Source organism: Pongo abelii, chromosome 23, assembly GCF_028885655.2.
Source record: "Pongo abelii isolate AG06213 chromosome 23, NHGRI_mPonAbe1-v2.0_pri, whole genome shotgun sequence".
Lineage (NCBI taxonomy): Eukaryota > Metazoa > Chordata > Mammalia > Primates > Hominidae > Pongo > Pongo abelii.
The window spans coordinates 42,451,067-42,477,669 of NC_085929.1; the positions used below are offsets into that span (position 1 = coordinate 42,451,067).

Sequence of the window (26,603 nt, forward strand, 5' to 3'; positions counted from 1 at the left end):
AGTACCTTATTCTAATCCAATGAGCCATTTTCAATTTCCTTTCACTAGCAGTGGCATGACCCATATCCCATCTCACCCCAGTCCTTCCCCACTCCATACTCTGGATAAAATTTTTAATGAACCCTTTTTTACTGCTCCAGCAAATCCTAACCCCTTTCATCTCTGAACCCCAATAACATTTGCTGGTCTTGGTTCACTCATTTTTTTAATCTTAAATATATACTTCTTTTTTGTTAATTCCATGTTTGTAGGTCTTGTATACTGAATGAGACTGCAAATTGTACTCAACTGTAAAGGCCTAGTGGGCAATGACACATCTTATCTCAGCATCACCAGTTGGTCCTGCCAACTTACTGGCACATAATAAACATTATGGAAATATTTGTTGAGGTGATCTGGATGGCAGAAACAGCGTACTATGTATACTTCTCTTACATGAATCTCTCAGAGCACACCACTGGGAAAGCCCAACATAACCTGTGGCAGAGCTAAATCACAAGCAACTCCTCAAGAGAGGAAGGGAGAAGAACACGAGCATTCATTAATACCAACCCATCTTTCATTAGATTCCCACCAACATTCTCAGGAGCTCAAACAGATGGTGTGAACACAAGATGTACCAAGTGATGGAACAAGCAATAACATTTCCTCACCCCAAGAAAATTCTTCCACCTTTTCCATCTACCTATATCTTACTTAACCTTTAAGGCCTACCTCTTCCTGTCCACCCAATTCACAGTGAAATCCCCTAAGCTCTCCAGTACCTGAGGATGAGTAGCTATTTAGCATTTTCACTTAAAACAAGGGATGGATCTAAACTTTAACAAAAATAATTCAAAATAAACACCAGTAAAAGTTACCTGATTGTAAAAGTTGGCAAACACCAGGAAATACTTCTTTTAATTTTTTTGCAGTTGCTAAACTTATCATATAAAATGTATTTCCCTTTTTAAAAGAAGACATATGGGTTTTCCGGGGTGATCTGAGCTGAGGCATGAGCATGGATGATCAAATAAAACTCTCAAGATCATATCCCAGAGGCAGCATGGCACTGAAGAAAGAACTGAGGTTTGAAAGTGAAACAGACTTACAATCAAATTGCCAAATCACCATTCATTAGCAGTGACCTTGAGCAAGTACTTTAACCCCTCTTAACCTGTTTTGTAATCAACAAATGCAGAATTAAGACGAAAATTAGAAATAATGTACATAAAACACCTAGGCCAGTGCCTTTCTTAATACATTTCAATTGTTAATGGTTTTGTCTACTGTCATTTTTCTTAGCCCACAACAAATGACAGAAAATGATTTATTGACAAATCTGACATTTTAGGGCTTCTACTATAATTTTTTTTAATTGGAAGCAATAAAATATTAATAAGAACTCACCTTTAAAAAGCTATTTTCTCTGTGAATTTAAAAGTAAACCCTGGCCAGCTGCAGTGGCTGATGCCTATAATCCCAGCACTTTGGGAGGCAGAGGCGGAAAGGAAGATTGCTTGAGCCCACGAGTTCAAGATCAGCCTGGGCAACACAGTGAGACTGTCTCTATTTTTAAAAATTAAAAAAAGTAAGATCTGCAGGAAGAGAAACACAAAGTGTTCTCTTGGGTAAGGTGTATCTATTAAATCAGATGGCTAGGATAATTTACAAGCAAAAAAATAAAGCTCTTTAAGGGAGCGCCTAACAGGATATATATATCCTGTTATTTCTATTATATATATATAATTATAATATGTGTGTATATGTATGTGTGTGTATATATATAGATGGATAGAGATATACAGATATATATATATGGTTTACTCCTACCTGGAATTTCTATGATATCTATAAATCTATATACGTTTATAGATATAGATATCATAGAAATTCCAGGTCGGGATAAACCCAATATTGTAGTATCTATGTCGTAGAAACGCTATGTATGGGTAAAGATAATTTTTTAACCTAATCAAAATTCTGCTCCTCCCTCAAACCAGGGATACTTACCTGATAATCACAAGCCAAAGGGGAAGAGAAAAGAAAATATCTGCCTGTCTGAGAAAAGGGGAATGAGGAAGGAGTGGGCAGAACTGGCTATAAAGGACGGGAATTTCTTTGTGGAGGAAGGAGAAAATTGACTGCTGCACCATCTTCTTTTGCTGCTTTCAGGAAAAGAAGCATGGAGGAATCCCTAAGTCATTTACTTGCTCTAGTAGCGTGGCTGTGAAAGAGGAGACAGTAATGTTTGGTCCTCCTACAGGGCAGGATTAAAAGCTGTGAAGGAGTTAAAGAATATTAGAGTGAAAATGCTGGCAGGACTTCCAGGGCCTTTTTAGCTGGCCTAGTGGAATGGAAGAGTCTGGGCATTAGAGCCAGATGGGCCTTCCTTAAGTGACCTTGGGCAAGTTGGACAGCCTCTCTAGCCTACACTTTTCTCATCTGTAAAACTGGGTTAACAGCATTTGCCCTGCAGAGTCATAAGAATTTAATAAGGTAACAAATAAAAAACAAACTGCTTCAGAACAGGCACTCAATACAGGTTAAATGCTTTTTCCCTAAACCTCAGGCTAGTGATAAAACGCCACTGGAATATATAGTGATATACCATACATGCCCATTTTCTCCTTTTCCTCTCATTGTGCATAAAGAGAAGCAAGTCCAAAAAGAGAAAATAACTTTTCCAAGGTTGCAATACTAGTTACTGGCAGAATTGGGGCTAAAAGCCAGTTCCTTCAAGTTCAATGCAATGTACTTTGCCTCATTAGGAACAATCCCTTAGGGATGGGCTCTGAGAGTAGATGCCAACAAGAAAACAAGCTAACTGCAATGTCTGCCATTCCCTGTGATTCAGATACCTAAGAGTTAAACATTCAGTCTCAGCTAGGGCTCTGGAGTTGGCTGACTCCTTAGGCACTGAAATCCATTCCTCTATGTCATTGGTTGGTTCCCCAAGGGGTGGGGAAGAGGAAAAGGGAGAAGAATGTCACCCGATCCCCAGGGGTAAACAACAGCAAAAGCATCTGCTCAGGTTTTCAACTAAATCTGTGAAATATTTCTGAACACTTGACCACCAAACTTGAAAAACTGTTAATTTCTGACCTTAATCAAAAAGGTTGTTCTGTAATGACCAGATCCTTAGTAATGCAATCTGGACAAACAAATGCAAAAGGACAGTTTAATATTTCTCTAGCACAAAATTAGTACCCAATGCTCGTGTGCTCTAGGTGCTTGAAATCAGCACTGCCACCAACCCTCCTCCCCCTTTGCCATTACAGAGAGAAACCAGCCTGCTTGCTTCCACCCTACCATTCTACTCGAACTCTGCCATTTCAGAAATATGACAGGACTACACAATCACATTCTCTCGTCTGAGCCACCTCCTTTAAGAGGAGCCCCATCCCCTTGTAACTTTCTGTAATTATGTTAGCACACATGTGCAGGGCAGAGAGAAGGGAGGGTTTGGGGAGAGAGAAACCCGATACCCTGCCAAATCCATTGGGATGTCTGCCCAAGTTATTAATCCAGGACGGGGCCACTTAACTAAATTAGTTGAGGCAATGCCCTTCAATCGTAGCTAGATTCTTTCCCCAGGGGAGAATGCAGGAAGGGTCTGCCTCCTCAAAATCTTATTACCCCAAACAACTCTTTTTTTCTTCAGAAGTTTGTCTCTCCCATTTCAAAGCTATATACAAAATACTTCTGTTTCATGCAGAGAATCAGAGAGGCAGCCGCTCTCCCTGAGTACACTACAGGGACTCCACATAACTGGTCAGTAAGGAGCTGCTGAAAAGTGCATTCCCTTTGTTCTTACAGCCACAGTGAAATTTTAAAGTCCCAATTATGTAAACCAGGGTGAGGGATGAAGAACTACAGTTAAACCAAAGAGAAAGCCTCCTGCGGAATGACTAAACCTGGAAGTCCTTTTACAACCTCAACCAGTACAGGAATCAGCTCTAGTTCACCTTAATACGGCACCGGAAACGAGGAGTAAGCCATACCCTCTCCCAGGCCCACCCTAAACAATCTGGAATTGCTGGACAGATCATCTCTCAGAAACTGTGTAGACTACAAATGACCCAAAACCGCTCTACACTCACTCAAAGAGGAAAGATTCCTCAATACTGAGCACAAGCAAATCAGCTCCAGGAAGTTAAGTGGCAGAGGCTCCTTATGTCTCCTCTTTGTCTCTGTTCTTTAATCCCAAAGCCAAATTTAATCTAAATCATGTTACTAATGCCCTGTGCTAACACAGACGTCTCATTTATAAATCCTAGGGAACATAAGTGACTTAGCTCTCTTTCACAGTAATGCTCAGCAAATTAACTACTCAAGGAGGTTCAGTATGGTTACTAAAAACATAGGCTTAGATATCAAGCTAACCTAGATTTAAATGCCTGTTCTACCACTTTCCAGCTCTGTGGCTTGCTCTTCTCTAAAGCCCAGTTTCTTCACTGGTAAAATATGGCTTCTACTGTCCACCTTATAGAGAGAATGGGTGTTTGTATGTTTGTTTGTTTGTGACAGGGTCTCACTCTTGCTCAGGCTGGAGTGTAGTGGTGTGATTCCAGCTCACTACAACCTCTGCCTCCCGGATTCAAGCAATCCTCGTGCGTCAGCCTCCCAAGTAGTTGGGATTGTAGGCATGGGCCACCAAATCCGACTAATTTTTGTATTTTTAGTAGAGACAGGGTTTCGCCATGTTGTCCAGGCTGGTCTTGAACGCCTAGCCTCATGTGATCTGGTGCCTCGGCCTCCCAAAGTGCTGGGGTTACAGGCGCCCAGCCAGGAGAGTGGTTGTTAATAGTAATGAGGAGTGGGCAGGCCGTGGTGGCTCATGCCTGTAATCCCAGCACTTTGAGAGGCTGAGGCGGGCGGGTCACCTGAGGTCAGAAGCTCAAGACCAGCCTGGCCATCATGATGAAACCCTGTCTCTACTAAAAATACAAAAATTAGCTGGGAATGGTGGCTCATGCCTGTAATCCCAGCTACTGGGGAAGCTGAGGCAGGAGGATCACCTGAGCCCAGGAGGCAGAGGTTTTGCAGCAAGCCGAGATCACGCCACTGCACTCCAGCCTGGGTGACACAAAGACTCTATCTGAAAAATTTTAAATAAATAAATAAATAAATAAATAAAGAGTAATGAAAAGTGGATGGTATGTGCATATGTGCATTAGCACAGTACTTGATGCAAGCATTCAGTAAATAGTACCTGGTACTATAAATTATTATTAAGGACCATAAAACAACTTCTATAAAGGAATACACGGCCACCTGACAACCTTATTAGCATTCCTGCACCTTACCCATCCCATCATGAATGGTAAACAGCATGAGAATGCCAAAATTTATTTAATGACTATATTGAGCAACTGCTAGGTGATGGGGGAAAAGAGTGAAGGATACAACTTCTCCCTATAAAGGAGCTCATGTTGGTAGGGGAAGACACAACAAAAAAGAAGGGGAGGAAGAGAAAGTACTGAAAGGAGTCTCAGTATGGAACTGCTACCCAGCTGAAGTGTTTCACTGTGAAGGGGCTGGGTTTAGATCTATCTCAGCAGTTAGGGTCATGTTGAATAGATCTGATAGGGTCATGGGGCAGGAAAATGTCGGAAAGCAAGGCCCATTCTGGAATTCTATACACTAAGAATGTGGGGAGGGGACAGTGAAAATGCACAGTGAGAGAAGGATTTTTATCTTTTCTCTTCACATTATGCTAGGCAAAAATTATAGCAGGCATAGAGTTGACAACCATGATCAAACATTTTCAGGCAGGAACTACAAGATGACTGCTTGTTAGGTTAGTGTAGCAGCACATATTTATTTTTTAGCAAATAGACATGGGGCTCTCAAGGAATTATAATCATGTAGTCATGAAGATACTCACTGGACACAGTGCACTGCACGGGAGGCTGGGAGAAGGGGAGTCCAGAAGGGGCTGGGTTCTGTGAGTCAGTGGCACACAAACTCACAAACCAGTGCTCTTGCTCTTTCCTATAAATTTTCATCATCACAATCGCAATCTGTCAAACTCTCAAATACACCTTTAAAGCCTGCACTGCTGATGGAGTACAGCAGGGCTTGGCCACTCCTTGGTCATGACAGTACATGTCCTTCAGGAAACAGCTCTGCACTGGGAAAAAAGCACTCAACTGAGAATGAAGGCTCAAAATCACAGACTCAGCTTTGCCACTAGCAAGGGCTATAAGAAAATAAGACTATGGCTTTGGTAAGTCATCTGACTTCTCTGGAACTCAGTTTCCCCAAATGTAAAACGGGGGTGATATGATTAAATCTAGCTCTGACATTCAACGGCTCAGGAACTGAGGGCCAAGCTGATGTCCTCTACCCAGAGTTCTTCTTTCAGTGTTAGGGCTGACATGCCAAAGGGCCAGGGTATCAAGACAAATGATTACAATTCACTCTCTAAACTAAACTGAAAATTCTGGCAAAGTAGAAAGCTATCCACAACATTTCTAATGTACAAATTAAAAAGACTTACATCCTGACCCATACCACTCATTTTATGAAGGTATCTCTGTTCCTTGGAGATTAAATCAAGAAAGCAATCAACAGGAATCAACAGAACAACAGTAAAGTCACCTGGCACCCAGAAGGGCACATTGTTTGCTTGCTAAAGGAGCCCTCCAAACTCTACAGCTGAGAAAGCATACAGGGGCCTTAGAGTCAGCATTCATTCCAAAAACACAGGAATGATGGTTGCTATTTCTGCTTAATAGATCAGGACCTCATAAATGGGTGTCATCTCCACTGGACGAATCATATAGTCAGAAATAATCTTACAAATGCCAGCACTCAACAAACTGGCAGCTCTTTAGGGAGGACTCTCTGGGGACCCAGAGCTGCAGTAACTGAGGGAAATGTATCCAGATTAGATCAGCAAAGGCCTCTCCAGTTCCCCACGAGGTATTGTAGGGGGCAATGGTGCTGGCCAACACACAAGATTTACACAATGAGCTCCCTGAATACTGCACGTGTTCGGGTCAAAAGAGCTGCCACTCTGCTACAAACAGTTCATGAAGCAGCAGATGCCAACTGTCCTGTCACCTATGTCTTTAGCTGCAATTTCTCAAAAAAGCCTGATAGGCTTGGATTTCATAGTAGTCACCTATTCCTCCCATTTTAAATTAAGGAAAATAATCCTATTTATTGTTTCAGTCTCTTCACCTTTCTTTTCCTAACATAAAAACATGTTTTCCCACCATAAAAAAAAATAATAAATAAGATGTGGTATATCCACACAATGAAATATTATTTAGCAATTAAAAAATGAAGTACTGCTATAACATGGATTGTGCTACGTGAAAACATTACACTAAGTGAAAGAAGCCAGACACAAGGGACCACATATTGTATTGAGTCTATTTATATAAACTGTATCCAGAATAGGCAAAATCTGTAAAAAAGTGGAGACCACTTGTTGCATAGGGCTGGGGAAGTAGCGGGCATAGAGGTACTAAGAAGTGATGATTGGCCGGGAGCAGTGGCTCACGCCTGTAATCCCAGCAGATTCAGAGGCTGAGGCGGGTGGATCACTTGAGGTCAGGAGTTCAAGACCAGCCTGGCCAACATGGCAAAATGCCACCTCAACTAAAAATACAAAAATTAGGCAGGTGGCGTGCGCCTGTAGTCCTAGCTACTTAGATGGCTGAGGCAGGGGGATAGCTTGAACCTGGGAGGCGGAGGTTGCAGTGAGCCGAGATCATGCTACTGCACTCCAGCCTGGGCAACAGAGTGAGACTGTCTCAAAAAAAAAAAAAGAAAAAGAAAAAGAAGTGATAACTAAGGGGAATGGAGTTTCTTATGGAATACTAAAAATGTCCTAAAACTGACTGTGGTGATGGTGATGGCTGAATGATTGTAAACATGCTAAAAGCCACACACTTTAAATGGGTGAACTGTATAGTATGTGAATTATATCTCAGTAAAGCTGTTTTAAAGTGCCCTTGGAGAGTATATAACCTCCTTTGGGAAGGAAATTTTAATGAGGGAACTTTGATTCTTCTAGCCATCCCTTGTTTCCAAATGCCTGCCTGCTCCTTCCTATCAATGATTCACTTTGCCATTCCCATCCTCTGCTCACTGCACTATCTAGCTCAGGTTTACACCTTTCCTACGAAAACAACTGGGCTATTAGTTTTGTTCTGTTCTTCAAGTCCACCTCCACTCTATCTTGACTTTAGTGTCCTTTCTTACACACCTAGTCTCCTTCTGTCCCAGCTCACATAGTAAAACAATACGTATACACAGAATAGTGGCCAAACACCTGCCACACCATGAAAAAAAGAATGATAAACGACAGCATAAGCACAGGTTTGGGAGTTTTAACTAATTTGGTTCCAATCAAAGCATTTGGCCAAGTTACTTTAAATGTCACTGTCAGTTTCCACTGCTGTAAAATGGGGAAAACTAATGTATCTAATGCATGTGGTTATTATAAAAATTAAATGATTAATATGATGCCTGGTCACGAAGATCCTCAATAAATAATAACTGTTATTTATGGAAGTCTTATGCCCAGTTTTTCTCATGCTGTCATTCGGCAGCTCAGCCTTTATGTCAAAAAGCCAACAATAAAAGCAGGCTGTTGGCGCCAATAAATTGTTCACAATCAATATTCCTATTTGTTCTAACCCATCTAACTCACAGATCCCAGTCTATTCCTGATACTTTGGCTTTTTTACTTCAATTTGTTTTCTTATTTCTGGGCTCACTTTAACCTCAAACATGTTTAGTATTGCCTTTCCAGTTCCATGTCCCCTTCTCAACCAAAATCTGCTTACTGCCTTAATTTTATACTTTAAGCCACTCTGGACAAATTGTTTAGGCACAGTACCAAAGTACTCAGTATCCTATTCTTCCTAAAAGCATATCATGAAATCAAAACAAGACGGACTTTAGAAAGAATTATGATAAAAAAGCTTACAACCTTACAAGGGACTACTAGGCAGCCATGAAATGATGCAGCAGACATAGTTAATGGCATGAAAAGATGTTTATAATAAAGTAGGGCTGAGCTGGAGGCATTTTACAAAAGTTTACACAATATGATTGACATCTTGTGAGGAATTTTAAAATGTGTATATATGCAAACAGTTACACTGAAACGAGATAATCAACAACAAAACGTTAAGATAAAGTTAAATATATTAAGGCAGATTTTATTCTATTCTTTTGATCTGCTGTATATAAATTTTCTTCAATGAATGCAAATTACTTTTATTTTAAAAAAAATATTTTAAGGACTTTTGAAAAAGAATTAATTTAAAGATTGCAATGCCTCTTAGCATTTTCTTACCAGCCACTATAGTATGGCTCAGGAGTCGGAAAAACCAGGGTTCAAATTCCTATTCTACCACTTATTATATGTACGACTTTGGCAAATCACTTAACGCTTTTAGGCTTGCTGTTCTCATGTGGAAAATGAAAAGGAAACTCCTAGCCAAGTACTTGGCACGTAGTCTTCCATAAATACCAGTGCCCTTAACTCTTCCACTCCTTTACCCTATGGCAGTGGTTCTCAAGTTGAGCGTGTATAAGAATTACCAAAGCATGTTAAAACAGATTACTGGACCCCATCCTCAGAGTTTCTGATTCAGTAAGTCTGGGGAAGAGGCAGAGACCATGAATAAAGGTAAGTTCCCAGGTGATGCTGATGCGGCTAGATTTGAAGCCACACTTTGAGGATACCGCTCTAGGCAATAAGACTTACAAAGTCTTCTTACAACACGTTATTCAGGTATGAAGTGCTCTTTCACATCAAAAGCATTTCAGGAATACATGCTCACTGGATACTGAATTAAATTAGAAGATAATACTGCACACCTACCCAAAAGGCCAACCTTACAACATGGGATAATTCACCCCAGCACATTGAGGGAACTGGTCTTCCACTTAAAGCAGTCAGCAAATAACAATTATTAACACTGCATTTAGAATATTCTGGTTCCAGCATGGCAGAAAACATGAGAATGCAGACACAGATCAGACAAAATGAAGAGACAGACAAGAGAATCCACTGCAAGAAGTTCTGTGCCTGTCTGGTACATTCATCTGGGGCAGAAGGGCAGATTTTGTAGTGTCACAGAACACTTGCTTTGCTCTGGGTGCCCTCTGTTGACAAAAACTGACATAGCCACTTCCTTCCCTCCCTTTTCTCCTCCCACCCTAGGGCCAAGAGTCCCTCTAGTGTGACTCAGACTTGAGGCAAGGTTTCCAGTTAGAAAATTTTCCTAAGCCCATATGTAGGCAAGACAGACCTTTCCTTCCTCCAGCTTTCCTAAGTCCCCTTCTCTGTGTGCTTGTATCTGCAGCTTATCTCCAAACAGGTTAATTGTTTCAGGATTGTGGAACAAAAAGTGAACAGCATTTAGCATAACGATATGTGAAATTTAAATCACAAGTGCATTTCATTTTAGAAATGGCTAGTATTAACACGGAGGGAATAAACTGATTTTGTAAATAGTGTCAAATACAATGTGAAACTCTGTTGGTATTAAAAATACTGATAAGGCCGGGCATGGTGGCTCATGCCTGTAATCCCAGCACTTTGGGAGGCCAACGCGGGCAGATCACGAGGTCAGGAGTTCGAGGCCAGCCTGATCAACATGGTGAAACCCCATCTCTACTAAAAATACAAAAATTAGCCGGGCATGGTGGCTAATTTTCCAGCTACTCAGAAGGCTGAGGCAGAAGAATTGCTTGAACCTGGGAGGCAGAGGGTGCAGTCAGCCAAGATTGCGCCACTGCACTCCAGCCTGGGTGACAGAGCTAGACTCCATTTCAAAAAAAAAACTAGACATGTCTAAATCAGGACTTTGGTCTATGGGCCACTTGTTTTTGTAGAACCCACACACAGACTACCAGCTAAGATAGCTTTTACATCTTGTAATGATTGAAAGAAAAAATCAAAACAAAAATGACATTTCATGACATATAAAAATTATATGAAATTAAAATTTCGGTACCCACAAACAAAGTTTTATTAGAATAGAGCCACAATCTTTTGTTTACTATAATCTAAGGCTGCTTCCCTGCTACCGTGCCAGAGCCTGAGTAGCTCTAACAGAGACCATATGGCCCAGATGCTCTCAGATGCCTTACAGAAAGTTTGCCCCTCCTGTTCTAAACTATTGATAAATGTGACACCTGAACCTTCAGTCAGGTATGAAGTGCGGGGTTTGAAGTCCTATGGCTCTGTCTTAGCAATGACTTCCCACAACATTTAGTGTGAGTTCTGCACGGGGTGAGTGGTCAGCCTACACTGCCTAACACACTCCCCTTGCATCCACAGAAGCTGAAGGTACTGTGCTAGATTTCTGGCATGTTTTTTGGCTGATACTTATCAGCAATCCTATAAAAGTATCCCATCTTACAAATGAGGAAGTAAGCCTAACAGAAGTTAAGTATCAGTCCAAACTGGAATTTGAACTCAGGTCTGTCTGACACCAGAGTTCTTTGATCATTCCTCACTGGTTTTCAAACTGTCTTCCAGTCAGCAGAGCCTTATGGGGGAAAGGGCTCCAGGCCTTTCATATCTTTTTTTTTCTTTTTTTTTTTTTCTTTTCTTTTTCCTTTTATTTCCCCAACTTCTTACACTTCCATATTGTTTTAGAGATAGGGTCTTTTGTTGCCCAGGCTGGAGTGCACTGGCACAATCAGCTCACTGACGCCTTGAACTCCTAGGTTCAGGCCATCCTCTTGTTTTAGCCTCTAGAGTAGCTGAGACTACAGGTGCACACCACCACAACTGGCTAACTTCCAAATCTTTTCTAGGAGGACCATTCCATTTGCCTTTTTAATAAATTGTGGCCAAGGAATTGTTTTTTTTAAAAAAGCCAATTTTATGCCACTTATTACCACCCTTGGCAAATCTCTCAGGAAACTGGAAATCCTGATTTCCTTACCTGCTAATGGAGATTAAAACCCTTCCCCCCCACCCAAATAATAAAGACTCACTGGAGTCTCACCAAAGATCAAATGAGAATGGGTATGAAAGCAATATCCATTACAGGTATTACAGCAATACCTGTAAACTATACAGGACTATAGATATGTAACACATAACTATCACCCCTTAGTAAATAGGGAAGCAAGTGGGGAAAATAATGTTTGCTGCTGAGCAAAGAAAAAATTAAGCATGCAAGTAAAATGCAAAAAAAAACATTCAAATAAAAGTAAATAAATGCCCAGTGCAAATATCAACCCTGGAATTTAACACATTTATTTTAAAACCCAGATTCACTCATTAACAACTACATAGCCTTGGACAATGACTTAATCCCTTTGGGCCTTGGTTTCCTCAGCTGCAAATGGGATTTAAAAACTACTTGCTTTATACAGTGCCTAGCACATAGTCAGTATTCCACCTGTTAGCCCTCTTTTCATTAGGACACCCCCCATCCCATGCCGAGACATGTGTCACTCTGAAATTAAGATAATGTATGGGTTCCCTGTACCAATAATAAAATACCAGAATTAAAGAGCTAAAAGTATCTTTATCTTAAACGATCCTGTGATCCATATGACACCACAAAGCCTGTGAGAGCACAGGCTAAAGACACACTAAGGGAACAAAGATCCTAATGCAGTAATAGGAGATACATGGGAAAAGTTCTACTAATTCAATAAGTATATTTATTGAGTGTCTTAAGAGCCTTCTATGGCTCCATAAAATGACAGATTTACATTTAGTATCCACTTGACCAAACCCATTAAACTTGTAAGAGGCACTCTCTTGCTGAACATCAGATATCTAGCTTCTTAAGTATTAATTTTTCATATCGCTCTGGCAAGGCAAAGGCAATAAAAACCTAGTGAAAGTCTGACCACAGTTTTGTTTTTTCTCCCCCCTTTGTCCATAAGAGAAAATCGAAATGGAGTAGTTTCTGTATTTCAACAGGCTGAAGTTGAGTTTATTTAATTTATCCCGTTACCATACTTTACCAAATTCATATTGGGCACATACTTTGTGCAAAGTATTCAAGAAAACTAAGAAGCATGAGAGAACTTTTGTTCTTACAGAATTCTGTGTGTTGGTCAAACCTTTTCACCATAATGCAATAGGCAGTGATAAAGAGCTATTACAAAGTAGAAGGCTGGGCCAGGCATGGTGGCTTACGCCTGTAATCCCAGCACTCTGGGAGGCCGAGGTGGATGGATCACTTGAGGTCAGGAGTTCGAGACCAACTAGAACTGGCCAACATGGTGAAACCCCATCTCTACTAAAATAAATAAATATATATATAAAAGTTAGCCGGACGTGGTGGCGCATACTTGTAATCTCAGCTACTCGGGAGGCTGAGACAGGAGAATCACTTGAACTTGGGAGGCAGAGGTTGCAGTGAGCCAAGATCCAGCCACTACAATCCAGCATGGGCAACAGACCAAGACTTTATCTCAAAAAACTAAAAAAAAAAAAAAAAAAAAAAGTAGAAGGCCGGGCGCAGTGGCTCACGCCTGTAATCCCAACACTTTGGGAGCCTGAGGCAAGAGGATTGCTTGAGCTCAGGAATTCAAAACCAGCCTGGGCAACACAGCAAGACGCTGTCTTTACTAAAAATAAAACATTACAAAATTAGCTAGGCGTGGTAGCACATGCACGCCTGTAGCTCCAGGTACTTGGGAGGCTGAGGTGAGAGGATCACTTACTTGAGCCCAGGAGTTCGAGGCTGCAGCACTGCACTCCAGCCTGAGGAACAGAGAGAGATCCTGTCTCCAAAAAAACACAAAAAACAAAGTAGAAAGCATGTGCCCTGGGACACTGAGTCAGCTCGCAAATAAGTGCACTAGCCAAAACCTCAAGGAGAAGGTAGCGTTTGATGTGAGATTTAAAGGATGAACTGTATTTAAACAGGGGACATGGGAAATAGTGTAAGTAAAGGAATTAGAATTCAAACCCACATTTAATTCCAAAGCTATGCTACCCCACCCCACAATGTGGCTTGAACAGAGTACCTTACACAAAACAGAAGGAAAAAGACTGAGGCCATATCACAGAAGGCTTAGGATATTACACTAAAGAATATTCAGCAGATAAAAGCTAAGCAGAGTAATGAGACTCCAGTGAGATCAGAGCTGTTTAAACTCATGATTACATAGTACTTGCTGAGAGTATTTTCTGGTGGTACCAAAGTTTCTAACACAAGATCTTAAGTTACCTGTTGTATTTCCCTGTCTCTCTAATCAACCCTAGAGGAGATCAGTATAATAGTATGCAGCTAATGCTATTAAGAAAATTAAAATATTTAATCTTTAACTGAAACCAGTAACTATATTGTCCACCAACTATGAGGCCTTTTGTCTTACCTTATACTTAATAAGTTGGTTTCATTCTAAATCATCTGCCAGTGACTGTCTGTTGAAGAACAAAGGACTGCATAAATATGTCAAGCTTCTTAAATGTAACTCACAAAATGGTAGCCAGAATTGATTATAAAAAGACCATCGATTGCTTGGTAGTACTAACCACTACAGCAAGAATATGCCTACTAACGGCTTAGCTGCCCTAACCAAGTCTAGTCAGATGAATTTCTCGATTTTGAAAATTGCTAATGGAAATTCTATAATTTTCCTTTGTAAATGGCCCTATCTTTAGTCAGATAATTCTTTTTGATGGTTACATTAAACCTCTCATTACAATACAAATCAATTGCCTATATACAAAATAACAGGTCAATCTATTGAAAAGTCAACCAGTGAAATTATGATCCATCCATTAACAAAATATTTAAGCAACTGGGTCATGAGTGGACTAACAATCACAGCTTAACAATCCCCGCAACCCTAAACTAAGCAAAAAGAGGCAAAGCTAGGGGAAAAAGTCAAACTGCGGCATAAAAGGCAGGACGTGACAAACCAGGTACAAAAGAGCGATGAGAATAAAAGCCAGCCATATTTTTAATACTTCTGGCATCATTCATCTATCCACAGATCCACAGTAGCCCTGAAGGATTTAGAGGGTGAGAGAACACTCAAAGTATGACACTCCCAGGACCCACAAAAACCAAACCCATTACCACCAAAGAGTCCTTAAAGCAAAAAGAAGAAACTTGGGCCCAGAGATGAGAAGATGAGAAGAGACTTTCTAGGTTACCTGGAAAGCCAAAGGCAGAGTTTAGTGCAACCTATTTTCACAACATCAGGCAATAAGTCACTCTTGACCTAGGACATTTTTAAGACTTTAATCCTTTCAAACATCCTATGGTATCCTCACATTCACAGAAAACTGAGTCTTGAGAGAAGTTAAGTGATTTCCTCCTAGTCCTCGCAGTATTTCCCAAACTCTCTTGGATCCAAACTTTATGGAAATGTTCACACAGACATGTTAAACGAATTCAAACAATCAGAGGCAATAAGGAAAGATTTCATAAGGGAGATTAAGTTGTGAACAAGGATCTTAATGGATACTTAGGATTCTGCTGGTAAAGGAGAAACATTTCAAACGAGAAGCATTAGAAAGAAATAAATGCCCAAGATAGATATTTGAAGGACAGTGAAGAGACATATAAAGCAGAAGAAAGGCCAGGCGCAGTGGCTCACGCCTGTAATCCCAGCACTTTGGGAGGCCAAGTCAGGTGGATCACTTGAGGTTGGGAGTTTGAGACCAGCCTGACCAAAATGGAGAAATCCTGTCTCTACTAAAAACACAAAATTAGCTGGGTGTGGTGGCACATGCCTGTAATCCCAGCTACTCAGGAGGCTGAGGCAGGAGAATCACTTGAACCTGGGAGGCGGAGGTTGCAGTGAGCCAAGATCGCGCCATTGCACTCCAGCCTGGGCAACAAGAGCGAAACTCCATCTCAAAAAAAAAAAAAAAAAAGCAGAAGAAATATGTTAATAGAGTATTAATAAGAAACAGAGCTGGAAAAATGGGAAGCAAATTGTAGCAAGCCTTGAATGTCTGGCTCAGTTTTTACAAAATTCTGCTCAAGTTATAAAGTCCCCAAAATGACTCCCTCTTATACGCACGCTGCCAAGACCCATGAGTCAGGTAAATAAACTTACACAGATTTCATCTCCTTCACAAAGACCTCTTTTTCTTGGAGATGTCCAACAGCTAGATTCCTGAGCTAGAAATTTCAAATCTACAGTTATAATTCATTTCAAATAGTGAATAAGAATCAAAAGGAAAATGAGAAAATAGACTTAAATCAGAATGTGAGAACTAATCATTCCCTTGTAAAGCTTCCTTATGGCCTCTTTTCCATAAAATAAATGAGAAAAATGACTTACTAGCCCTATTTACATGCCAAGAAATTTACATATGTTATCTCTAATACTGTAACAACCTTTCGTAATAGGAATTATTCCTATTTCACAGATGAAGAAATTGAGGCTCAGAGAAGAACAAAAACTTGCCTAAAATCATTTAGCCTGCAACAGCAGGATTGATATTTAAACCTAAAGCCAAGGAGGTTGTGTGCATGTGTGTGTGTGTCTGTGTCTGTTGGAGGGGGCAGGGGTGTGTGTCTCTCTGTCTACAGAGAAATTGCCACAAAACAGCTTTATATAGAAGCTACAGTTTAAAAAAATAAAAGCCAGTGAACCTAGCTGATCCTCACTCTGCCATATACCTTAGGACATGCAGACAGCAGCACAATTTCTCTTCATCACATGAAGAGCTTTCTTGCCCAAACATGCTTGCCACCAAGCATCTGGAGAAGGCTGTAGCCAAGCACGAAGCCACTACAAACCTGCAAATCTTCTTTGAAGAAACCACCAGGCCTCAGCAGAGAGGCAAATGCCTGTTTTCATAGTTGCTTTCATGAAATAGTTATTCAGAATTTATCCAAACTTAGCAAATATGGATGGAAACAATTCTGCTTTCTTTTATTAGAGAAGGAAGAAGATATGTATTACAAAACCTCATAACTGAGAACAAATATTTGCAAATTGTAAATCTGACAAAGAACTTGTACCCAGAATATAAAGACTTCTTACAACTCAATAAGAAGAAAAACCAAATAAAAAGTGGGCAAAAGACCTGAATAGACATCTCACCAAAGCAAACATGAGTGGCTGATAAGCACATGAAAAGGTATCTACTTAATTATTAGGGAAATGCAAATTAAACCACAATGAGCTATTACCATACACTCATTATAACAAAAAAGTTAGATAAAACCAAGCCACTTTGGAAAACAGTCTGCAGTGTCTTTAAAAGTTATGCATGAGGCTGGCCATGCTGTCTCAAGCTGGTAATACCAGCTACTCAGGAAGGCTGAGACAGGAGGATCACTTGAGGCAGGAGTTCGAAGCTAAACTGAACTATGATTGCACCACCGCACTCCAGCACTGGCGACCTCATTTCTCTATTATGATTATTATTATTTTATTTTTGTATTTCTAGTAGAGATGGGGTTTCACCGGGTTACCAGGCTGGTCTCAAACTCCTGACCTCAAGTGATCCACCCACCTCAGCCTCCCAAAGTGCTGGGATTACAGGCATGAGCCCCCGCACTGGCTTACTTCTCTTAAAAAGAAGAAATTATGCATGAGATTACCATTGCCTCAGTAATTCCACTCCTAGAAATCTACCCAAGAGAAATTAAAGTATGTCAACACACAGATTTGCAGGTAATTCTTCATATCAGCACTATTCATAATAGCCAAATTGGAAACAATACAAATATCTACCAACTGGTAAACAAACAAACAAAAGGTGATACATCCCTACAATGAAATATTATTTAGCAAAAAAAAAAAAAAAATGATACAGTGATACATACTACAACCTGGATGAACCTCAAAAACATTATACTAATTGTAAGAAATCTCATGCCAAAGACTATATATATAATTCCATTTATATAAAATGTCCAAAAGAGACAATTTTTTTTTTTTTTTTTTTTTTTTTTGAGACATGGTCTTGCTGTGTTGCCCACACTGGTCTTGAACTCCTGGGCTCAAAGGATCCTCCTGCCTCGGCCTCCCAAAGTACTGGGATACAGGCATGAGCTACCGTATCCAGCACAAAAGAGGCAATTTTATAAAGTCAGAAAGCAGAGCAGTGGTTGGCTGGGGGAGAGAGGGAGGACTGGAGAGGGAGCAGGGAATGACTGCAAAAGAATTTGAAAGAATTTGGGGAATGAGGGAAATGCACTAAAACTGGACTGTGACACAACTCTGTAATTTACTAAATATCACTGAACAAGTCATTTACATTGAGTAAATTTTAGGTATAGAAATGACATCTTCATAGAACTTTTTTTTTTTTTTTTTTTTTGAGACACAGTCTCAATCTGTCTCCCAGGCTGGAGTGCAGTGGCATAATCTCAGCTCACTGCAACCTCCACCTCCTGGGTTCAAGCGATTCTCGTGCCTCAGCTCCCAAGTAGCTGGGATTACAGGCATGTGCCACCATGCCCCACTAATTTTTGTATTTTTAGTAGAGATCAGGTTTCCCCATGTTGGCCAGGCTGGTTTCGAGCGCCAGACCTCAGGTGATTCCCCCGCCGCAATCTCCCAAAGTGCTGGGATTACAGGCATGAGCCACTGCGCTGGCCATAGAGCTTTTTAAAAAGCAATTGCCAAATACATATTTATATTCATTTTCTCTATATAGTCAGTAACTCCAAGGGAAACAAATATGTAAGAAAGGCAAAGTAATAATATTTTGTTTGGATATAAAATATTTAAATAGTCATAATAATATAATTATTATATATTCATAAATCAATAAATATTGATTTGACCCAAAAAATGGCTTTATTAGAAGGCAAGAGGTCTATATAACTGCTAATTTCTGGCCAGGCGCAGTGGCTCATACCTGTAATCCCAGCACTTTGGGAGGCTGAAGCAGGCGGATCACTTGAGGTCAGGAGTTCGAGATCAGCCCAGCCAACATAGAGGAACCCCATCTCTACTAAAAATATAAAAAGTAGTCGGGTTTGGTGGCGTGCACCTGTAATGCCAGCTACAGTGGAGGCTGAGGCACAAGTATCACTTGTACCCGGGAGGTGGAGGTTGCAGTAAGCCGAGATGACACACTTGCACTCCAGCCTGGGCAACACAACAAGACCTTGTCTCAAAAAATAAAAATAAAATAAAATAAAACTGCTAATTTCTCATCTTCAACAGTAGGAAGCCAAAGAATAGTGCCAAAACTTGGACAAATCACGAAACAGCAGAATAAGCATATTACTTAGCATGGCAGTGAGCAGCAGAAGAAATAAAATGGTCTTTCCCGGAGTGAAAAGATAAATTTTAACTGTTTGAAGAATGAAATGATCTAAAATGTTAATAGTAAAGCTGATTACATGGATTGAGAAAAGTGCTACAAGAACGCTAGACACTACAGCATATACCAGATCTTCATCCACTAGAGGGTGTAAGGACAACACCACAGAAGGACCTAAACGACTGATGGGTGACCTGAGGTCAGATGTCGGACAGAAGCAACAGTTTGAAAAAGCTTTGCACAAAGGCTGAAAGTGGGGTTCTAGACAACCTAACAGGGGAAAAAAAAAAAAGCAATTTCACATTTCCTGTAGTTTAAGAGCAAAGCAAAAGCATGTTTAGTTAAAAAAAAAAAAAAAAACAGAGGAACAGAAAGAAAATTATTACAGATTGCGAGATACAGAAGGGGTAACATTTTACTTCTGAACCATTTTAATTCAGTCTCCAGCTGGGGGGCCTTAGAGCTTGGGTGGAGAGATGGAAAGTAGGGAAGTGACTGCTAAAAGTATGGGGTTTCTTGTGCCCAGGCACGGAAGCTTACGGCTGTAATCCCAGCACTTTGGGAGGTTGAGGCGGGTGGTGCGCATGAACTCAGGAGTTCAAGACCAACCTGGGCAACATGGTGAAACCCCATCTCTACCAAAAATACAAAAATTAGCTGGGCATGGAGGTGCACACCTGCGGTCCCAGCTAGTCAGGAGGCTGAGGTAGGAGGATCACTTGAGCCTGGGAGGCGGAGGTTGCAATGAGCGGAGATCACGCCACAGCACTCCAGCCTAGGTGACAAAGTAAGACTCCATCTCAAAAAAATAAAGGTATGAGGTTTCTTTAAGGTTGCATTTTTAAGGACTGTAAGTATTAGAATAATGTTTTTCAAACAGATTGCAATCCATTAGTGGGTCCAGGAAAAATCCAGCAGAAATCAATTTTGGTCAATCGTTAGTCACAATCAACAATTTTTTGAAGGGGACAGAAAATATCACAGCACTTAGAACATGGTTAAGATAGGCAGCACTTGGTAAAACTAATTCTAAGTTATAGTCAACATATACGTCTGTGTGTATACCGGGTCATGACATAAAAGCAACTGCCTCCTTGGGGTCACAGTCTTTTTTTAAGCTCAAAAGCACTAAGCTAGAACCTGCACACCCTTACCATGTCCTCCATTCCACCAACTATCCCCGAGGGAAGAAAAGTAGTCATCATTTCTTCAACCAAGCCAAATGAGCACTACAGAAGATGCATTTGCTGTTGTCCACAGCTCCCAATAAAAAAAAAGCCTTGAAAGTTCATTGCAAAAATTTGACTAAAATAAAGTTCATTTTCTACCCATGAAAAAACTGGTTAGAAAAAAAGAAAAAAAAATCTTGAGGAAAGAAAATACTTTTAAAGAAAAAACCCCTTAGGTCATTTTAAATTTACCCTCTATATTAAAAGTAAGGCTGCCACTCTGAATTTAAACCTATAATTGTCTATGTTGTATTTGTCAACTTAAGCATCTCCTTTGATGTTCCCACTTGTTTCTGCTAATCAATGGGACATTGTGTCTTTCAACAGAATTTTAGAAAATTGAAGAAAAAAATATAGTTTTGAGAAGTCATTGACAAGCATTTTAAACATCAAAGAATGGGCCCAGCATGGTGGTTCACATCTGTAATTCCAGCACTTTGGGAGGCTGAGGTGAGCGGATCACCTGAGGTCAGGAGTTGGAGATCAGCCTGGCCAACATGGCAAAACGCTGTCTCTACTAAAAATACAAAAATTAGCCAGGCTTGGTGGCGCATGTCCGTAATCCCAGCTACTCAGGAGGCTGAGGCAGAAGAATCACTTGAACCCAGGAGGTGGATGTTGCAGTGAGCCGAGATCGTGCCACTTCATTCCAGCCTGGGTGGCAGAATCTCAAAAAAATTGACAACATGACATTTTTCTTTGTATTTAAAATATGAAAAGATAAATTTTAGATCATAAGCTATTTTAACAAACAAGATAGAAAACTTGACAGAAATAAGTTATTCAAGGACTTTCAGGTCATATGAAGACTTTATGCTCCCACATTCTCCAAAGATTCCAGAATATCTTATCTTGTCACACCAGCAAAAGGACATTCATATTCAGAGAGACACTGACAGACAAATACAAAAGGGAAATATAAGACATGGAGGCTGAAAATCGGGGTTCAAGTCCAATTCTTTACTTACTACCTATATAAGTAAGACTGGGAGATTCATTTGACAGTCTCTGTGCTTTGGCATTCTTTTATCTATAAAATAGGGATAATAAAGCCCAAGCCACCTAGCTGAACTATTGTGAAGACCAAAACTGGATATACACAGAAGTGTTTTGTAAACTGTAAAGTACTTAGCAGATATTGGTTGGGTTTTTTGTGTACCACAAATATATACGTTTGTATTCATCAATTAATAAACAAAATAGTACACTATAGCTTAAATAATTTTTAATGATGAAATAATGAAAGCTTTCAACACTTAGTTTTGCAAGTATCCCACTGCTGAACATCCCTTACTTGGTTAGGCCACCCCAATGAAGTAAAACAAATTATCTCTAGTTTGTGTGTATCTGCTCTAATCCTCTTCCCTACCCATCCCCCAAACTGAGTTGACTCTAAAACAATAAAACAAAATTTAGTCAAGTAACCACTAAGGAGATACAAAATTGATAAACAAAAGTAAGTCTTCCCTATGGTTGATTAAAGTATAAGCCTCTTTTAATCAATTAACTTGTTAAATTAACTAATGTTCTCCAGTTCCCAAGTCTAATAAAGGGACGCTTTTAACAGTCTTATTCCACCTAAAACTAGTAAACAACTCTCTCCTATTTGCCCCCAAGCCCATTCTTCTCCCAGTAGCTAAGTTGTATGCTTACCAAAAATCACTTGTGTTTATTCACCTGCCAGTTTATAGAAGTCATAAGTTCTTATAATTATATAATTAAATGTCATATATATACACATCAATGAAATAAATTAGAAAAGTTTCCTTGAAAACAACTCTAATGTGAATGCTTTGTGAAAAATAAGTCAAGACACTGAAAACTTTTGCTCAAATTAGATGTGGGCAGGACAACTGGTAAAAGACTGGGCAAGAAGGGAGAATCATACAAATCTAGATAGGCAGTTTCACCCAAATTGCTCTGAATGTCATTAAGACTGTGTTCCTCTTTAAAAAAAAAAACAAATTAGAACTCACAGATGATGCTCTGGGAGCATGGTTTATGCAAAAAATTCAAGTAGTATTTCAATCACATCTATATATAAGGACCTTGACCTCATATCAGGAAACTAAAGAGTAAACATATATTTGTTTAAATTAAAATTGCTCTATATTAAAATAAAAGTTTAAAATATTTCCCCACTTCAACCAGTTGTTCAGATTAACCCATGGCCTACTAGTTCTGATCACATTGGTTAAGAAAACACTGACTGTATTTCTTCAATTAGAAAAGGATGGCCATACATCCCAGTTTACCTGGGACTGTATGAAACTAATTATTGGCATCACTTTTTATTCTCAAAAGTGCCCAAACTTGAATGCTAAAGTCTATATGGTCACCTTATTTATAACAGACATAAAGTTGTTGCACCAAGAGCGAGCGAGGGGCCAGCCTTAGGACCCCCATCACTTTTTAGGAAACCCCTAAGAGCCATCCCATATAAACAATCTTAGCAAAAACAGTAAGTCTGCTGTGCAGAACAAGGCCTTCTTCTAATCAGATTGCTGCTCTTAAGCTCTTCTTATATAAAAACCCTAGAGCTGATACACATTAAGTATTCTCCCACTTTAAAAATACTGCAAATCCATAAAACATTCTAGCCTTAATCAAGGCCTGGGAACACGCCTAAGCACATGCACAAATCACAAAGAAACAGTCAACTAGGAATCTAAACCACTACATTGTATCATCAATGTAAAATCCTGCCTGGATTTATTTATTCATTTATTTTTGAGACAGGGTCTTGTTCTGTCACCCAGGCTGGAGTGCAGTGGCATAGTCATAGCTCACCGCAGCCTCAATCTCCCAGGCTCCAGCAATCCTCCCACCTCAGCCTCCCGAGTAGCTGGGACTACAGGCACACACCACCACACCCGGCTGATTTTTTTTATTTTTAGTAGAGACAAGGTCTTGCTATGTTGCCCAGGCTGGTCTCCAACTCCTGAGCTCAAACAATCCTCCTGCCTTGGCCTCCCAAAGTGCTGGGACTACAGATGTAAGCCACTGCACTTGGTCCTGCATGGCCTTAGATAAAATTTCTCACTTTTCTGAACTAGTTTTCACTTACGTAAAACTGGAACGTTTGTCTCCTCCACTTCCATAGAGAAACCACATTAGAAAGTATAGTGAAATGCTTAGAGTGCTTTATAAAAGCAATGGATTGTCATCCCATAAAGCTTCTTAATAGATCAAGAAAGAAGGCTGAGGTGACCTTGCATAAACATGCAAGAGGTGGTGGGTGGTTTTCCCTGCTCCTTTCCTTCAGGTTTTTAACTCAAATGTGCTATTGGGACTGTATATAACATGATAAAAGAATCATTAAAAAAGTGAAATGCTGGTGGTACACTTGGTGCTAACAAACTTAGTAGTAATAATCTTTAATCAGGAGTCACGGACTTCTACATCTGTGGTTGAGCTTGAAGAAGTCTATGAAGTCCCCACATGGTAAATAAAATAATGTAAACGAGTCAACGGGCACATTCACACGTGACCACATTTTCCTATGGTCAATCAATAATTCTCCAGTACAGAGAAAAGGACCCTCAGACAGAAGGGAAATTTCAGTTCTTATTTAGCTACTTACTTGAATTGTTGCCTTGGATAAGTCACTTTATCTCTGTGTGCTTCAATTTCCTTATCTTTCCAAAGGGAATATTTGCCTCATCTACTTCAAAATGGGTGTTTGGGAGAATAAGATGAGAAAATACAATGAAAGTGGTCCACAACAATCAAAACAGTTACCTCTTTTTAAATCACCATTCAGCCACTGATAAGAATCTTGTCTGCAGATGGTTCTCACCCATTTAGAAAAGAAGAGCAAAAGAATAAGGAAAGCAAACAGGCCGGGTGTGGTGGCACACACCTGTGGTCCCAGCTACTCAGGAGGCTGAGGTGGGAGAATCACTTGCACCCCGGGGGTCAAGGCTGCAGTGAGCCATGTTCATGCCATTGCACTCCAGTATGGGCGACAGAGCAAGACACTGTCTCAAAAACCAAACCAAACCAAAAACAACAACAACCACAACGACAAAAAGGGAAAGCAAACAAAGGCACAATTAAAATTCACCTTCACCCCATTCCCCAGTTCGTCGATTTGCTGAGCCAAAACCATGCTGAGGAGACGTAAAGATCACAAGTTCCATTTCCGCCAGCTCAGACTTTTCAGCGACCAGTGTTTCACACTGATAAATGCCTCCCAAATCTCAAAACACAAAGTGAGAGTTCACAAGGTTAAGCGCATTAATTAGCAGTACTCATTCGGATTCTGTATTCATCAAATACAACAAGCAGCTATTCAATATTTGCCTATTTGCACACTCTAAGATCTCTAATTCAAAGATCCAACCAGAGTACAAATTAAAGCCCAAGAAAATAAACTAAAATAAACCTGTCACCAACAGAATGTGCCTCAAAGTAAATTAGCAGCTTTAAACCATGGCAAAGGGTCTGTAACAGGCCTGCAGCACAGACAGCATGAGTAATGAATGTGCAGGTTACAGAAGTGGGCCCCTACTGCAAAAGAAAGAAAAAGTAGGTACAATCAAAGAGACTACTTTTTTAGGCTCTAATAAATTCCTATTAACTCCTTTTGCTTAGCTCCCTATTGATCTGTAATCCCCACAAGAATACAGTACCCTTTCAGTCTTCTAAACTCAGAAAGTCTATTTCCATACTTTACATCAATTAGCTTTACCTTCCTAAATCCAGAATAAGCAACATTTTATAAATAATAAAGTAACTGCATTAGTTTGCAAGACTAGATTAAGAGACTAACCATGACCCCTTTATTACACGTCCTAGGTGAAAAGTACAGGATGAAACAGAAACTGTCACTGCTTTTAAAGCAGCCCATAGGACTGCAGTTCTCAATCGCACTACATAGCAGAATCACCTTTGGGATTTTTAAACATTTGAATGGGTAAGCCCAATCTTACACTTACCCAATCAGAATCTCCGTGGGGTGGATCTCCAGGTATGAGAATGTTTTTCTGATATATGACTAAGATATAAAAGTACTATCAAAGGGCATAAGTTTCCCAGCTTAGAGAAGCTCTAGGACAGACACAAACTAGAAAGAAAAACAAATAAAATAAATCTTTACATTCTCTTTAGATTTCGGGTAAATGGCCCTATCTTTTACCAAAAGCTTCCATCTTCAATATCAACAGTGATGAACTCAGTGGGGGATGAACACAGAGCTAACAACACTTCTTCTCTCCAGGCCTTATCTGGGGCCACTCTGACATCAACCCAGCACCAAAAGTGCAAGAATTGGACAAATACTCTCAAATCTGAAAGGCCTGCAAATAGGTGACTACTGATTATCAACCATCCTAGTTTTTGTTTTTTTTGTAGTTGTTGTTTTTGTTTGTTTTATGTTTTGTTTTTGAGACAAAGTCTTGCTCTGTCACTCAGGCTGGAATGCAATGGTGCGGTCTCAGCTCACTGCAACATCTACCTCCCCAGTTCAAGCAATTCTCCTGCCTCAGCCTCCCGAGTAGCCAGGACTACAGGTGCGTACCACCACACTCAGCTAATTTTTGTATTTTTAGTAGAGATGGGGTTTCACTATGTTGGCCAGGCTGGCCTCAAACTCTTGACCTCATGATCCACCCACCTTGGCCTCCCAAAGTGCTGGGATTACAGGCATGAGCCACCACACCCAGCCGACCATCCTAGTTTTTAAGATCCACTTCAGGAGCTCTGATGAGATTCAATGAACTTCTGGAAAGAACACTATGAACTCTTTCGTTTAGCACTATAACTCATATCCCTTGGACAAGTATAACAATGGTAGCTTTTTTTGACAACCCTGTAAGGAATAATGGCATTCCAAAATATTTCTAGGAGCTACCCTTTCAAATCTCCTGAAGAACGTCAATATCCCCAAACATCAAAGATAGAAATTTCTTTCAGAGGCGAGGTGATTTAAGCCACACCATTTCTCTAAGAGGAAGCCTTACCTGGTTCTTCTAACCTAACTCTGCTTCAACGTCATGCGCTCAGGTATTCAAACAACAAAAAGATAGGGAAGGCATTTTATACACTTGCCTAAACCATACTGAGGGTGTCTCGTAGGAAGCAGTTCTGCTCTGACCCATAATAGGGCCTGGGCTTTTCCAGTCATCCTCCCATCTAACAAAGAAAGGCGGCAGAAACTTCGCTTTCTCAAGCAAGCTTTCCCTGATTAA

General features: G+C 40.2%; 1 protein-coding gene across 22 annotated transcripts in view; it reads right to left on the minus strand.

Moving 5' to 3' along the window:
• The window catches only part of RBFOX2 (RNA binding fox-1 homolog 2), a 291,171-nt gene that overhangs the window by 171,625 nt on the left and 92,943 nt on the right, over nucleotides 1-26,603 (minus strand). The gene's annotated exons all lie outside the window — the stretch shown is intronic.